This window comes from Strix aluco, chromosome Z, assembly GCF_031877795.1.
Source record: "Strix aluco isolate bStrAlu1 chromosome Z, bStrAlu1.hap1, whole genome shotgun sequence".
In the NCBI taxonomy this organism is placed as follows: Eukaryota; Metazoa; Chordata; class Aves; order Strigiformes; family Strigidae; genus Strix; species Strix aluco.
The window spans coordinates 81,918,183-81,935,277 of NC_133971.1; positions in this window are offsets into that span (position 1 = coordinate 81,918,183).

Below are 17,095 nucleotides of genomic sequence, written 5' to 3' on the forward strand. Positions count from 1 at the left end.
ATTAGACTAAATACAAAAATAAAAAATCTTAAAACAGAAATTTAGAGCATTAAAAGTACTGAGGATAGATCTCCATTTTCACTTTCTTTGTTGATTTGGTAGTTCTTTTCAAAGAAAATTCTATCATCAGTTGTCATTAAAATGTTAACACCTCTCTCTACAAACTTTCTCTTATAAACTTCAAAACAACAAGGAAAAAGCTGACTATAGTCAACAAAAAACAAATGGGAGTTGTTTTCTTACTAGAATGACAGTGTCCATAGTGGTGATTGGACTACTAGTATTTACCTTCCATTTGCAACACAGCTTGCTAATCTGATGATTATTTGTCTGTAGTCACAATTAAGATAGATGAAGGAGAAAGGGAAGTTATTCATCAAGACTGAAGACTGCAGTGTGACAGTGGTCAATGTATATCAGGATTGCAACTGTTGAAACAAATGCTGGTTTGCTAAGCCCAAATTGTTTAGGAAAGGCAACGTGTTAAGATACTCCTTTGATAGCTTTACTATTGTGTTCCCTATTTAAAGACTGAAGAAGTAAGTGTTTATTATAAAAAGAGTAAACTTTAATTGAAAGCATATTGTCTTATTCATGCAGCTAAAAGAACTATAACTTAACCTTAGAGCTAAGAAGAATACCGTAACTAAATTTTTAGATTTGGATGAATTTAATATTAACAACTCAGTTAAATCACTGAACTGCCCGTTTCCAGTGGATCAAGACTTCAGCTTCCTCCTCAACAGTAACAACAGTTGCTTCTAAAAGAAGCAAAGAATGTATGCAAAGTCAATTTTCATGAAAATTTCATCTGAATCCAAGCAAAGTTCACTTTTGTCACACTGCCAAATAGAATATGAGCTTTAATTTGAAATTCCAGAGTTCTGTGGCAAAACTTATCCTTTGAACTTACTGTTTCTCAAAAACTGACAACAGTGATAAACTGAATTACTGTGTAGCCAGAGCTATTTTAATTAGACAGTTGCTTTACTAAAACAGCTTTCAGGAACAAGTCCTTTAAATACATTGCAGTGTAATCACTCTTTACAAAGAGGGATGCCAGATGAGATATATATATTCTAGCCTGGATAAGGGGAAGGGAGAGGAAAGTGTGTGAAGATCTGAAACTTGGCTATGGCCACAAGAAGTTCCATTCTGTTCTGGCATTAAAGTGGTTTTGGAAACTACCGATCAATCAGATGGTATTAACAACAGTTTTATTTTGTGTGTCCATGTTTTGAAAAAACTGTCGAGAAATTAAGTGGTTGCTTATCACACATGTAAGGTAGTAAACTGTGTTTCATGATACTAACACTGAACACTTTGAAAAACAATGAAAAATAAATGCATGATGAAGAATATATACACACAAATCTGATATATATTTTTAAAACTGAAATGCAGTGGATATTTTTTGCCACAATATGCTGCTTCTTAGGGTGTTCCAGTGAAGAGGAAAATACTGGTCCTTGCACAGGAAAAGCTGTTGGAGGGAGATTAATATTCTGAGTTGTCAGAAGTAACAACCTTAGACTGTCATATAAAATAGTAGCATACAAACAACAGAAATAAAAAGCTAAGAATAAAATATACTGTGTAAGCTAAACAATCCTCAAGGCTCTGCCAAAGTCACCATTGTCATTAAGAGCAAGCTGAAGGATTCCAGAAATGAAATGACCAAAACAGTGAGTGTTCATTGTTGAATGATGATGTTAATACTGTTTTTGAACATGGTATCTTGAAGAGCATCCAGAACTGGTGGACTAGAAGGAGCAAGTGTATTCATCACAGTGTATCCTGTGCTCTTACATCACCTGCCCAGAAAGCATCTAGTCTAAGCCACCAATACAGCACTGTCTTTCAAAACAGTGCACCAGCAAGCATTTCTTCTCTTTATGCAGTTTGTGTGTGGTTAAAAATGTAGTTGTTGGTACTCTGAGCCATGATAGCTTCTAAGGAAGCCCCAGACCAGAAAAAACAGAACAATGCTGTAATAAGAAACATATCATGTGAGTGCCTTCTCCATTGCAAGGAGCAAGACACATCCATTCAGTCCACCGTGGTAAGCCAGCATGACTTCACTGCCTGAATTCTCTTATTGCAGTGGATGTTGTGTTTCAAATAAGGTCTAGAATTAAGAGCTTTATGGCTAATTTAGGAAACTAAGCCAATCCTGAAGCAACACCTTTTAATAAAAAAAGGATGTTAACTCAGCTGAGCACTGCCTGTCCCTTGTGTTCTTTTCCACTTGGTGTCTTTTATTGCCATGTGTATCTGATGCCTTTCTGCCAAGGCATGGCAGAAGCTCATGATGGATGGAGTGATCTTAAACTAATCAGGCAAGGATCAATCTGAATGTGTTTAGTTCTTAATGTGAAAGAATCTACATGCCAGCCAGCATTATTGTTGTAAAGTACCTGACCAGTGCACAAGATCAAAAAAAGGTCTGTGCCAAAGATAATTCCCACCAAGAGGAAGAATTCAGCAATGGCTGTGGTCTCAGCAAACTTTCTGCCATAACACAGAACCAAGGATGCCTCTTAACTGGGAGGCAGTGAGGTCTGTTCCCACCAGAGCTTTATAAATCTTGCTAAATCTTTGTTGCTGTGTCTTAATAGGGAAGCTGTAACATGATGGAGGTCTGCAAGAACTTAGGCAGTATGTAACACATTCCTGTAGATGTGTTTTTTTAAGGCATAAATGTTTTAGCCAGCTGTGCATTGGTGTACCTGTGCAATAGCCCTCTAGAGAGATTTCAGTGGCTGTTCCAGAGCTTACAGAGATGATCATGCCGCAACATGCACTTCACATTAGAAGGGCAATGGACATTTTTCCTAAATGCCAATGTATAACAACAAATTATTCTCATCCTGATAATATTATCTGTATAATGAATAACCTAGACTATTCTTGTTTTGTACAATATTGTTCTTCAAAACCTCCATTGCTACATACACACTCTCTCTCTCAAGTCTACTACAAAATTTTCTGTTGAATGCCCTGCCACTGCAGAGCACCACTACAAGGAAAATTTTGTCATGGTTTCTGGTATTAAAATCCAGTTCCTCAGAAATTAATCAACCTGCTGCTAAAAAAATTATCCACAAATGCTCTTGTTCTTCAAACTGACTATATGTGAGTAACAATTAAAGCAGGCATGGGTACTGATGAGGAAGAAAGACAATGCCCAGGACACAAAATACCTTTGGTAGGGGAGTGATGCACTTTTTTGTCATACTCTGAAAAAAGGTTGACATATAATTCAGGTCTATCATTTTAGCTACTATATTACTACGTTACTGCTAGATAAGTCATAACTTATCTCCTACTGTAGATTAGTTATGATTTCTAAGTAACTCAGTCATTGAAACTTCTGCTACTTGTGTAGAATATGAATCCTGTGTGGATCCTTGAACACATCACATGTCCCCACTACAGAGTGACATGGAGAATTCCACTTTACCAAGAGAGTAGTGTCAATATACTCTTCTATTAGAAAATATGTCCAACATGAAAATTGAGGTTTTGTCATAGCTCCTGGCTCCTGTAATGCAATATATAGCACTTGGTCTGAAACCCCAGAGGCTGTAGCTTTGAGTTGTCTTTCTTTTATTGCTTTGCACAAGCTGTCTTTTAGAACTAGAGGAGAGGACGGGTTAGAAATGTAAACATAAAACAAAGTGGTCAATGATACCTATATGGAAATATCCATTTTCATACCCAGGCTTCAGTTTTGTCTCCCAGTGTTAGACAGCTGCCAGACTCTGCTGGTTTTTGTACATTGTGTGGTCCACAGCCCCTGTTTACATCACTGTTATAGTGGAATAACAGAATATGTAACCATTTCTATATTGGCTAAGAAAGACTATTTCAAAACCTCTAAAATATAATTTTTTTAAAAAAAGAAGAATTACCAGCAATAAATAGACTGGAGCTAAGTATTCCAAACAGTTAATGAAAAATCACAAACATTTTTAAAATCTGATAATAAAAGCATGTTAAAGTACAGCTGAGTATATGGTTGGAAAGATTTAGAAGTCTGCTAGACATTCTACTACACTTTCTTACCTATTCTGGCTGCTTGTCTTCCTTCCTTAAAACAACAGTCTTAATAGACTTTATAAGCATCTGTGTGAATCACAGGAAGGCCATAAGGTTCATAAAGATAAACCACCCCATCCTATTTCTCTCTCCCCAAAAAGCCTCACTGCAAATCAAAACAGTCTAATATTAATACTTCAAACTGCTGAATCTATTTGTAAGTTGATCTAGATTTTTCCAGCAAAATTACACTCACTTTCCCAGAGTTCTTTTCTGAGTTACTACCCAAGCAGAGGTAAAATCTCCTCTAGAGTAGTTATTTAGTATGTTACTTTATGCCACACGGACAAAAAAGTATCCTAAAGTTTTTATTTTAAGTATTACAGGTGAGTCTTTCAGAGGAACACACAGCACCTGAATAATTTTATTACTTTCTTAGGCAGACTCATGGCTTTCATTTTTCTGTTTGACTTTGCGGTTGTAAAGTACACTCAGATCCCCTTTCTTTACTTTGTATGTGTACAAGAGTCAGGAATCAAACTTCGAGCTTTTCCACAAGAAATGAAATGGTTTTGGAACATGTTGCCCTAAGAATCATTGTGAGAACATGATGATCCCCAGTAGAAATAAGTATTAATGGTGTCGCAGTGTTCCTAAATATTTTCTTCTCCCAAAAGTTTACTTATGTTTTCCTGATAATGACAAGAGAAACATTGTTGAATTTAATAAATAGCTAGATTAGATGTTAAACTTACCATCATTTTCACTCACATATCTGTGAGTCAGTCTGGTCCAAGGACTGGTTCCTGGCAGTTATTTAGAACATCAGTTATTTTAGTCATACATATTAGATAAGAGTTTTACCTTATCAAGAAAACACATTTCTGAAACTGTTGATCCAGTGAAGGCTGATGACTGGAATTTCTTTTAGGAAACAGTAGAAGAAGACAGAGAATAAAGTAGTAATCTAGTTCTCTCCAGGACATTTTTGTGCTTCTGGAAAAAATAATGCAGGTTTGAAAAGACTGTTTTGGTAAAAGTGTAATCTTTGTTCACAGATTGTAGCTTTAGATGAAATAATATTTTTATTTTTTTTTAACCTACGCGTGTCATAACTGCTGTAAATAGAAAGATTAAAGAAGGAAGTGAAACGGGAGGAAGAAAGTAAAACAGAGGCAGGAATGTAATGAACTTTTTTTCATGACCTTTGGAATTTCTAGCTGTTTTTCATTATGCAACACTGAGCCCTATCCAGGAAGATAAACTGGTGGAAATGAAACATACTACACTTGAGGGAAAGGAGCTATTTCAAAGACAGCAACTGCATCTGAACACTTAACACTTATGTGAAGATAATGGCAAAGGCTCTCCCCCTGCCTTTTTTTTAAGGCAGGATTTTGCATGGAAATTTGGAGAGTAACTTGGTTCCAAATTTAATTATATACTGCTATCCCATAGGATTACCCAGAAGTACCACTGAGGCTGCAAGTCAGGAAAGTCTTGTGATCTTAAGTTAGCATGGCCTAACAGGCACAAACAAAATGTCACAAACCTTGTGTTTAACTTATGCCTATAAAAAAAAAAAAAAAAGATTAAGATGTGGAGAAATACAACTTAAATGACTGAAAGGAACTTAAACCTCATGGTGTATGATGAAAGGTCTGAATGGAAATGTAAATGAGAGAAGACTAGAGCAATTAGCAGTACAAAAGTAGTTATGACTATAGAAAGGTGTGGCAAAATGTGAATATAGATGCCATAAGGGCTGTAGAACAGATCACTTATCCAGCACAGAACCAGGCAGGCAAAACAAGAAATAAATAGATACAGCAACAGGAGGAAAAAAAGAGTGAGAAAAGGACATGGGCTATAGAGGTAGAAAATGGAGAAAAAGAAAAGTGGGAGAACAGTTTTGTTTTAAAAGGAGGAAACTGATACCAGTTTATTTTTCAGTCTTGGGTGGGGAGGCAGTTTGAAAAGGGGGAAGTATGGTGGAGACTGTGCATGGGAAAAGAAACTGCAGAAAGATATTTAGGGAGACATTTTAAGGTCATTCATTTCTGTATATTGGCAGTAATCCATTGTGGAGAACAGACAGCTACTGTAGTTGTTAGTAAAGATAAATGTCATTGAATTATAGATTAACATAATGGAAAAACTTCATGTCTAGCCATTGTGTAAAATTAGGAGTGGGACATACTGGCTGTGTGGGCTTGGTGAATGCCAGGTGCGTGGGTGAGTAGTGAGCATTTGGGAAAGGGTGTCCTATTCAAGTGGTCTATTCAGCTCTTACACCAGCACTGCAACATCATTATTTTTTTCCTGCTCTGCTTCTGAGTACAAACCAAAGAATAGTAAACACTAAGTACATTGGTAACTGTCTCAGTACATCCACGTTTCTGCTTGCATGTTCAATGCAATGAAAGGGCTTACCTTTAATGTGATGATCATTCATAAAGGCCTGTGTGATCACACCTGCTAATGACACCACACCAGTTCATGATGCACAACAGGGTATCCAGCCTCAACCAGTCAGTCAGAGATTAAACCTGGTTAGATATTAAAGTCTTTATCTCTTCTAACATACAAAATTTTTGTTACCTAAAATGAATGATTTTAATGGATGAAAGTTTACTTGCCAGGTCATCACTCTGTAAGACTTCAGCTTTCCAGTAGGAAATCTTAAGTCCCTAAGCCTGTTGGTGCTCTTAGATGTAGAGTTTTCCATGCCTGCTTCTTTCCCTGGAATGACAGGACTCACTTTTGCTGTTATGCTGAACAGGGGTGTTTGGCTCTTGCAGTGAGCATAGGGGTGAATTATTGTGTTGTGAAGCATGTTTTTTCTTTACTCAGTATAGTCTGAAAAAAGTCATAGTGATGGTGTTTCTCCCACTGTTCCTGTGCTATACAGCTATTACTATCTCATTTTCTGAGTTTTTTCACCTCTGTCTGCTTTTCCCCTCACTATTCTGTACATCAGTATTTTTCCTTCTGCGTGTACATTTGATAATGACACAACTGCTTTTCCAATAAGCTGCTTCTTCTGTCACAACCATTAAATGTGTTAATAGCCCATTTGCTGGAGATTGCACTGTCTGAATACAAAATTGACTGAGTTTACACAGATTACCATGCAGGCAGTGTTATACTGTATTGGAAGAATAACCAATTACAACCACTGGCCTACTCAGCCAGGAGACTGATACAGAGCAGGAGCAGAATGAACTATACACAGCTAGCCATTAAAGGCAGCACTCCAGAAAAATTACAAAGGCCTGTATCTATAAAGTGGCATACTTAAGTAGAAACTGAAGAATGTATTATATAATGCAACTTCTGCATGTTTAAATAAAATACATCTGGTGTAACAATAGCTAATAGGGAGAAACTAGGAGTGATCTAGATTGCTTTAGTAAAAAATTTCTCTTAAATCCCTTTAAAAAAAAACAACCCTGCAAACTAAAGCATATCCCTTTCCTTTGCTTTTTCCTGGAGCAGCACAGAGAGAGAATAACAAAAGGTATTTGGGAGGTGGACATCTTACAGGTGAATCACTAAGAACAATGTCCCCTCTCTAACCTTCAAGATGAGACCTGGTGGACACTCTTAGAGCACATCTAGCAGGTTAGGATACTAGAAAACATTCCTGGAGATTGACCATTGCCACCCTCTCCTGATACTCAGTCACATCGGGGCTAGAACAGTCATGTCAGGTGCTTGAAGACTTGAGATCATTTTACTTGCAGTCTCTGACCATTTCTGCTTGGCTTTGTTTCTGCTTGAAAATGGGGAAGGGAATACTAGTATGTGAATTGTGTCAGGGCACACTTCCTTCATAATTCTCACTCTCTGGTTTATGGCAGAAACAAATCCACTGTCCCTATGTCTGCAATTGTCAGAAATTCAAATCACTTGTAGGAAGAGGAACATAAGAGATTTCTTGAGTGAGAAGAATAGAGAAAAGTGAACACCACAGCTGTATGATTACAGGAAAAAAGGGGAGGTGGAGGGAGAGAGATGTCACCTCAGTATAGGGGAATTCATTAGCTACAAGTTTCTGTGAACTAGAAGACTATCCAAGAAGCTACTACTATATGGTACCTATGTGTTTCATATAACCTTCCCAAGACATTTCCTGTCAGAGACAGTCTAGATGGACCATTGTCTTTACCTGCTGCAGCCATTCTTATGCTCATAGATTTAGTTCCTCAGAGCTGGATTTTACCTCCACCATAATTTCATCTCTCTCAAAACCACACCCTCCCCAATATAATTTTCAGGATGCAGTCCCAAGGAACTGAAGGAAAGAGGCCTCTTGCCTTTCAGTTAGACCCATCCCCTCATATCAGAGGAACACAGTCACTTGGCTTCAGTTCCAACATGTATTATCACTTACCCCTGCTATGTACACTTCACAATCTGCTACTTTCCGGTCACTCAGCCACCCTCTGCTTCTATGATTCAACTTCTGAAGGTTGCCGCCAGCCTGAACGCCTCCTCTGTGACAGCTACACATTGTGTCCTCCATGCTATTGGAACTACCCAGGGAAAGAATGAGATATGTATCTGTGTCATGGTCAAATCCTGGATCTTGTGTGATGCAGCCAACTCAACTATAACTGCCAAAAACTTACTCTTAAATGAAGGAAAAGTAAATGCCTCCCCCTTTTAATCTAGATTATGGAAAACACCCCCAAACCAGACCAACCTGGGAGAGATTACCTCATTTTATGGTCTGTCTATAGAAGACAAACGCACCTGCTATTTCCTTCCTTCTTGCACAAACATTCAAAACAGTTCCATCTTGGGAGAAATCCCTGCCATCCTCTTCTCCAACCACGTAAATGTTGACCTGCTGCTAAAACAAGGTCCACACTGGGCTCCATCCAGCCCTACGTGCTGCCCCATCTACTGGGGATAACACAAGAGCTGCTCCCAAAACAGAACCTGGCATGGCAGGGGTTAATGGGGGCGATGGGGAGGGGAGGGTGAGAGGAAAGAAAATAGCCCGACACTCTTCCCAGCTTGTTTGATGGAGATGCGACCTGGCAGCATTGAAAAGCTTCAAGATTAATGGAGAAAAGGCGGAATCTGACAGCTTTTCCGCTGGTTTCACTCCTCCTGGGTGGGCCGATTGCTCTTGAATGTCACTTGCTACTTAATCTTGTGTATCTGAAACAGACTGACGTGTTTGGGGAGCCCCGCTTGCTCTGTATAGACATCAATTGGCAAGGCAGATAAAAGGAAACTGCATTGAATTACTCCCTTATGCCTTTTATAGAGCACTTTCTGACTACAAAATAATTAGTAGCCCCATCCAACGAAACCCGTTGTTGTTAGGGTACTCTTTAAACACCAAAAGTGAGGAGGAGCAAGTATCCCTTACTCTCTTCCAGCTGCTACCCAGAGCTACCATGAAACCAAGACGTGTTTATACTCAAATGGAAACATCTTTAGATAATATTGTCATTTAATATCACCTCACTGTCTGTGAGACACTTGCATTGATTTTTCTTCTGAATGATTGATTTCTGTTTGCAAGTTGAAGATTTGCTGTAGAGTTAACAATTTATGTGTTATATCCTTTTCCTGCTGAGCAGAAAAAAACCCTTATGTAGTACTCTAAAAATGCAATACGTCTCCCACTCAGCGAACATGCTGCATTCTCCCTTGTAGTGTATAAAGGGGGGCATGGGAGACTAAAATTTAAGGTTTTTTTCTCCATCTGCAGTGAAATCAGATGGTGACTGTCTTGCAAAAGACATCTGATTCTTTTTTTAATCACAGAAATTCAAGTTGAGTTCTTCCTTATCTTTCACCCATGTCATACCATTTACGGCAACCTAGAAATAGTCGGAAATAAAAATAGCAGTCCCCAATAGTTCATAAAATTTCCCTTATATTCCAAACTGATTCTAGCCCTATAAATCTGAATTTCCCCCTTTTTGTTAATAAAAGTTAATTTGCAGTTATACTAGTGGAATCACACAAATTGGACATAGCTGCTCAGTCTACTATCAGCAACACAAGCAAAACTCTGATAGTGTGTGAACTGAAAGTTAACATTTGAATTTTTGAAGCATCTGAAAATTTAGGTGTGCTTTGTAGCCACACAAATTAGCTTCTGCCTTGTGTTAGACAATTGTCTAAAATAGATTGCAATGAGCCCATTTGACACAGGATGTATCTATCATGAATTCTTCTCTTTTTTCTTTTTCAAACAACAGAAACAAAAAAATCAGAGTTGTTTGAAAAGTTTAAACTGTGTCACACCAGCTTCTAAGTGAGGAAAAGCATCCCAGATTAAACACCAACACCACCATTGTATTCCAACTGGCACCTAAAAACCAGCTGGTAGGAGATGACTGTGGCTTCACCAATTATGTGGACCTATTCAGTTGGGGAAAAAAAATTTGCTCTGTTCTGTGCAGCTTTTTATGGGATTTTTCCTCAGATCTAAGTGGCACTTTATAGGAAGAAAATGTGATTTTACACAAAGACTTGTAACAAGCTAGGGGAATAGCAGCCACTTCACTGGGTTTTTTTCAGCCGACTAATTTCTATGCCCTTCAGAGGAAGACAGAAGATATAAACTGAATGATGAATCACTTCAGTGAAAGCGTCACAAAGCTCTGGTATTTTATTTATTTATTACTATTTTTAATAAGGAAATTCTCAGCTTACTGTTTTTAAATGAGCAGCTGTTATTTTCTGATTGTTTTTGTTTGGGCAAAGCTTCAGGGAAGCTCTATCTTAATCTCACTGTGAGTGTACAATTTTGCCAATGTTTAAAAAAAATAATTTAAAGACTTTTTAAAAATTTTAAAAGTTGTTTAAAAAATTTGAAGTAGTAAAAACCTCATACAGTCCAACTGTTTAATTTTTTTTTGGTGTTGGGCTAATGACCATGTTTTAATAAATGAAGAGTAATTACATGTATAGACATCAAACCATATCCGTATGAGTTTTCTTAAAGTTCAGATTAATTCTCCACTTTATCTTTAAGATTGTTTCATATATTTCTCAGCATTAATCCTTTAACAAACTGCAGAGAAAGGTAAAGATAGCAACCAAGTCTGGTTATGATGATTTATAGGAAATTAATTCCTTTATCAAGTCTATGTTCAGTTTATATAAATTCAGGAATGAACAAAGAAACACTAATGAAAAAGAGGCTACTAGGACATTTTTGCAATATTACGTATTATGAAAAACAAGCAGCATGACATCCTAGAAACTAAAGGGTCTTTACATCATCTCCTCTCCCCCAGAAGGATGACATTTGCATTGTTAAAAAATACATAGGGCTTTAAAGACATTTACTAACTTGTGTTGAAGGCTCTTAAACAAAATTCTTTCTGTTGATGCAGTCCAGCCAAATTTATATCATACTTGTCAGAATAAATCGTAATCTTTCTATATTTGGCTTTGTTTGCTAAACTTGCTTGAGGTTTTTAAGAGCAGTGGTCAAATTCTACACACACATTTAACTTCATCTGTTAAGTTCCTGAGACTTGGCAGAAATGAAGGTGAGCATGTGCACAAGGGCTTACAGGACCCAGATCTTACAAGTAGAACACCCTGAAACATGCTAGAGCTTCTAATTCTTTTTAAGGATTAGGGCTAGGCAATCTCCGTTCATTAAGTGCATATCCTTTCCCTGGAAACTTTATCATTTGTTAACATCATACCAGTGTTTTATCAAAGCAAGAGTAGGAGATGCAGCCAAACCTTAGGTATTTTATACAAAACAGCTCTACAGTTTGTTGTCACATTTGGCCACAGAAGGGAATTTCTTATCTGGGGATTCTTAGTGCAATATATTGCATCAACTCTTTGATATGCTGCCTGGTTCAAAGTACCTGAAATCATGGGTCACTAACACTATACACTGCTACGTTCCCTGTGAGTCCTCTTTCCAGCTATTTAGGTGCCGTGTTTGTGCCTACTTCCTAGCATGATCCAGTAGTGTCTTGTAAGGAGGAGCTGGATGCTAATAGCCACTGATGTGTGCAAACATACACACAAACATATGTGCATAAAACAAAAATCAGGGAGTTTTGTTTTCCTTCTACAAGCAGAAAAGCTGATATTCCATATGAAGATGCAATCACAAACCAGGAATTCTTAGATGAAAAACACTGGTGGTAAGTTTTAAGGGCAGACAAAACAAAGTCTGATCTGTTTAGACTTTTATACTACTACAGAAAAACAAGAGACGTTCAAGGTTGAGTTGGACTTCATAGCTACACAGCCAAAGGCAACAGAATTGTTGGATGGAATTTATTGTCAAAGGGGAAGGAGCCTTCATGTGTACCTCACAGCCCCTGTGCAACCTCAGCCCACTGCCTAGCAGAGACATAACATCCTGACAATAGGGGTATACTTACGGTAAAAAAAAAAAAATTTTTTTCAGCCCCACAGGTCTGTTTTGAAACCCATCTGTTAAAAGCTGATTTCAAACTCCTGAAGGCTGATAAATCTAAAGGTAAAACTTGTACTCTTGCAAACACCTTCTGCTATTATTCTGAGCTTGAAGCAGCAGAATTGAGATGATCTTGTCTTGTCCCTTCAATTCCAATTTCATTATGTCACAGTGAAATGAGAAGGAGAGAAAGTGATTGTGGTGCAAGAACTACTTTTTTTTTTCTAATATGAATGTGCAGTTATGAGTATAAAGGGCCTATTCATAGCATGGTGCTTCACAAAGTTAAGACAATGTAGTAGTCAATAATAATTTCTTTCTCAGAACTGCTTCATTGCAAGAATTCCACAAGAAAAAGCCTTCTTTGGGCAAAATGGGACTAAAGTCTGTTTTACCAATCTCTAGACATTTTTCATGACCCCGAAGTGCTCTTTTTCCTTGTGGTCCTTCCTCACAAAAACTCACTAATATCGATTTCAACTAAATAGTTTAGTTGAAATTGTTTAAAAACAGCTGTTTTCAGGATTTCCAAAGCAAAGTGCTGTTCCCTAATGTAAAAATGAAATCTAACATTACAAGGCTGGGAGGAGTGATGAAGCAATTGCTGAAGATGCCTGTTGGAGCCAAGACATGGCATCACATAGACGCAGGTGGGCAGCAGTGTCTCAGACAGGAGCTGAAGCTGAGGAAACCCCAAGCGGTGTTCTTGAGGTCTCCTCAGATTCCCTGTGTGACAGAAGGCAGCACATTGCAAATGCTGGAAGGAAACCAGTGGCTGTGGAAAAGTTTTTGGCGCATTTGACCCCCATTCAGCAGGAAAGAAGGTGACACTAATGCAACATCTCATGTCTCCCAAGCAGGGGACTGACAGTCCTAGCAGGAGATCCAGCTTGCAGGAGTGGGGCAGTCACAGTGGAGGTGCTGGGGTGGGGGGAGAACGGTTGCTGTGGCCCATCTGTGTAATTGCTAAGATGGAGGGTGGATAAGTGCGGGCCTGTCAGAGGAAAGAATAAAAACTTGGAGGGGAAGGAGGCTCAGGCAGAACTGGAGGCTGTGCTTTACCAGGCAGCCCTTAAGTTTTTTGCAAGAGAAGCCAAAATATCACTTGGCTTTATATACATGGAAGAGTTCTGAGAAAATTAACAGGTTGCCACACACACAAACATCTATGCAGATACTAAAAAAATAAACTCAATGTAATTGTCCTAAAATATAATATTTTGTGTCAAGATTTGGGAGAAGGAGTAAGATGACCAGTGCTTCTTTTAGGACTTGGTAACACCTGATTTTTCACAAAACCACCCTCTTCCCCCATGGGTGGGATTTTTTCTCTCATGCTTTCAAAGGGCCCTAGTCTATACCCTGGGTCTCAGCTCCCATGATGTTGTCTTGGAAACCTAACTTGAACCTCCTTCCTTATGTGCACCAGGGAAGCAGGGCTCTTGCAGCCAGTTTCAGGAGCCCTTGCCCAGCTTCCCACAGTTGCTCTGCTTCTTGTGTGTCATCCAGTATGCTTGGCTCTCCAGTCCCAGGCCACAGGCTGGACTCAGATGGTTGTTTTCCAACACCCTGCTGCCTGGCTCCATGGAGGAGTGAAGGGAGCATGCGTTGTAATCCAATTACCTCTTCCCCATGGGGAAAGGAGAGGAGGCAAGAGGCAAATCAGAAGACAGAAAACAAAAGGTTGAGCAACTGCCTGCAGCAAAATAGGGAATTCCGCAAGGGAATGCTGAATTTGGTGGCACCCTGATGAAATGCCAAATTACGTAGCCATTGCCTTGCTGAGAACAGGGGCTCTGAGCCTGGGGAACCAGGATAAAGATTAATTGAATCAGTTCACACAATTTAGAGGCACAGTTTCAGATTCTCATTGGACTCAGGCACATGACAGCGCAATGGATTACACCATGTATTTTTAAAGTTATTCTTCAAAACTAAAAGGGCTGATTGTTTGTTTTCCCCTCTGAACGAAATTGTAAATTCCATTGCTATGAAATACACAGAGCTCCTTTAGCAAATTGTTGCTGCACATAAACTATTGCCACTCTTCTAATGGATTATTGATGATACAGTATAACACACTTAATTAGGCTGGCCACTTTACTGAGGCCATCTGCCAGTGAATCATATCTTGTCTAATTTTAAAATTCTTAACACATTAACCTCTTTCTCCTCTCCCCTCCCCTCTCTGCATGTATTTTTTTATATATATATACACACCACCCCCATACATATATATATATATATTTGCTATGCCCATGTATCTCTTTAGCATTAGATGAACTTTACTGATAGATCAGTCCATGGTCGCACTGGAGCCAGCTGCAATGCTTCTCAGACTGGACCAGAAATCCCACACACTGCAAAGCTGTGGTGCAGCAGAAACTCACACTGCTGGGTCCAGTTTGTCTAAGGAGTGTTGCTGTGCTAATGCTGTAACCACAGGCTTTATGGCCCATGAAGTATAGTCCCTTCTGCAGCTAGTGTGAAGCCACCATGCATTTAATATTGTGTGGCATGACTAATACAACAGAAATGTTCTGATTCACATCAAATTAGGTGGATGAGCCAGGGGTGACCCTGTCCTTACTTCAATGGCTACTAAGACAAACTGCTGCAACTGCTGCAGGTTCTCAGAGGCTCTGTGAGAAGAAATCACTTGCCTGTCTTATCCAGCGGAAAAAGAGCTTCCCACTGCTCAAGAGTACCGTACCCAAAGTAGGAGGCCGTGTCATGTCAGAGACTGGACTTCAGCGTCAGGCTGCAACTATTTTATAATGAGGCTCTTTTCAGTACTGTGAAAGCATGTGAGCTGCAGCCCTACCTGAGGGGAGATGTACAGCAGAATTAACTCTATGAGATTTATGCTTAATACCCACTATTTGACACGTCTGGAAGGACCAGTTTCCTGGTTTCACTTGCAAACCTTGGTTGAAGAATCCTTAAGCTGAGGCAGGGAGAAGCCCATTGCTCAACCCTTTGTTATAGTAGTTTTGTAGTGTAATAAAAGGTATTGATTATTCTTTTCTCAATTCCTGAGTAATCCTAGAGTTACCTACCTGATGGAGGGCCTCTTTTGCTTTATCTCATTGAACATGTTTCACAAGCTGCGGCATTCATTTTTCTTCATGGTTGTGTTTTATCTTCCAGGAGCAGAAGCAAGGCAGTTCTGGGATGCCCACTAATGAGACTGGTTCCTCTGGTAATCTGCCAAAGCCTGTGGTTATCAGGTTTCAGAAGACAGTGAAAATCATGGTGGCTGATACCAGCTTTTAATTAACTTTTACAGCAACCTCTAGAGCTTATTAATTTAAGGTAGTTGCCTAAGTTTGAGCCCTACTTTTATCTCTGTTCTTATTACTAGTCAATATCTAAAGGTGTTGTGAGAAGATGTTATTCCTCCTCCCATACTTTCCCATCTTCCCCCACTGATGCTCATGTTTAGCCTGTCCCAGCTTCTGTTGTTTCAACAGCCCCATGATGACTTTTTGTTTTATAACCAGAGAAAATTTGTTACTCCCAGAACATATGATTACAGCCAGCTTCTAAGTGCCTGAAAAGGTGGTCTGTAATGGCTTTGCTGGCAAAGGCATAACTTTAATTAGTGCTGACAAGATATTAAATCCCTATTACATTTACCTATTTTCTGGCTCAAGCACTTGGAACAACATCAGGTCTTGGCAGAATGCAATTTCTTTTCTTTCTCCTTTTCCCAAGTTTCCAGCACAGCCTGGAAGGGCAGCTCAACTGCCTTGGTGTATTACAAGCACGATTTGCTGGGCAAAGGCATATTGGAGCAACATCATGGCACAGAAAGCATGGGTGCGCACTGTGATAAAATAAGATAGAGACACAGAGAGTATCTCCTATGCCTGAAGTGTGGTTTAGGTATAAAGTATTCCTCCCTTTGTCCACTTGTCTCCCATTGCCTTGCTGATATGCTTCCCCTGGTCTTACCGCCCTCCCACCTTTCCACTTCTGTCTCTTGTTTCCTCTTTTCACCATTCCCTCTTCCTCTCTTTTCCACACCCTGTCCCCCTGCTTGCTTCCTCAGAGGACATCTCAGATCCTACATCCCTTTTCCAAAACTCCTAGAGGTACCATATGTGGAGAGCAACAAATACTTGCATTTCACATGCAGCTCTTCACCCCAAGCATCTGGTGCCAAAGCAAATGGCTGGTTAAAGAGCTGGGCTGGCTTTAGAGTGGTAAGTGCTAACAGACTACACCATGGGTTAAGAGCTGATGGATGTTTGATGGGGACTTGTCAGCAGCACCTAGGACACCTCTGCCCTCCCCAGTCCACCATGTCTTCTCCCTTTTATTACTTATGTCACACAGAGAGGGCAGGTTCTTACCTTCCAGCCGGGGAACAGGGAACAGTGCCAGCTTCTCCTCCTGAGGTCTGGGCTTTTACAGGGCACCTTTGATTAACTGTTTGATAAAAAGCTATTTTGTGCAGGTATTGTTCCCAATGTTTTTCTGATATTTTTCCTGCCTAGTAGAAAAACTGAAGGGAAAATAATAACTTTTTACATACATTCTTTATTCCTTTTGTCAAACATACTCAGTTTTACAGAACAATTCTATCATCAAGATTATTACTGAAAATAGGTGAATTATCTGATG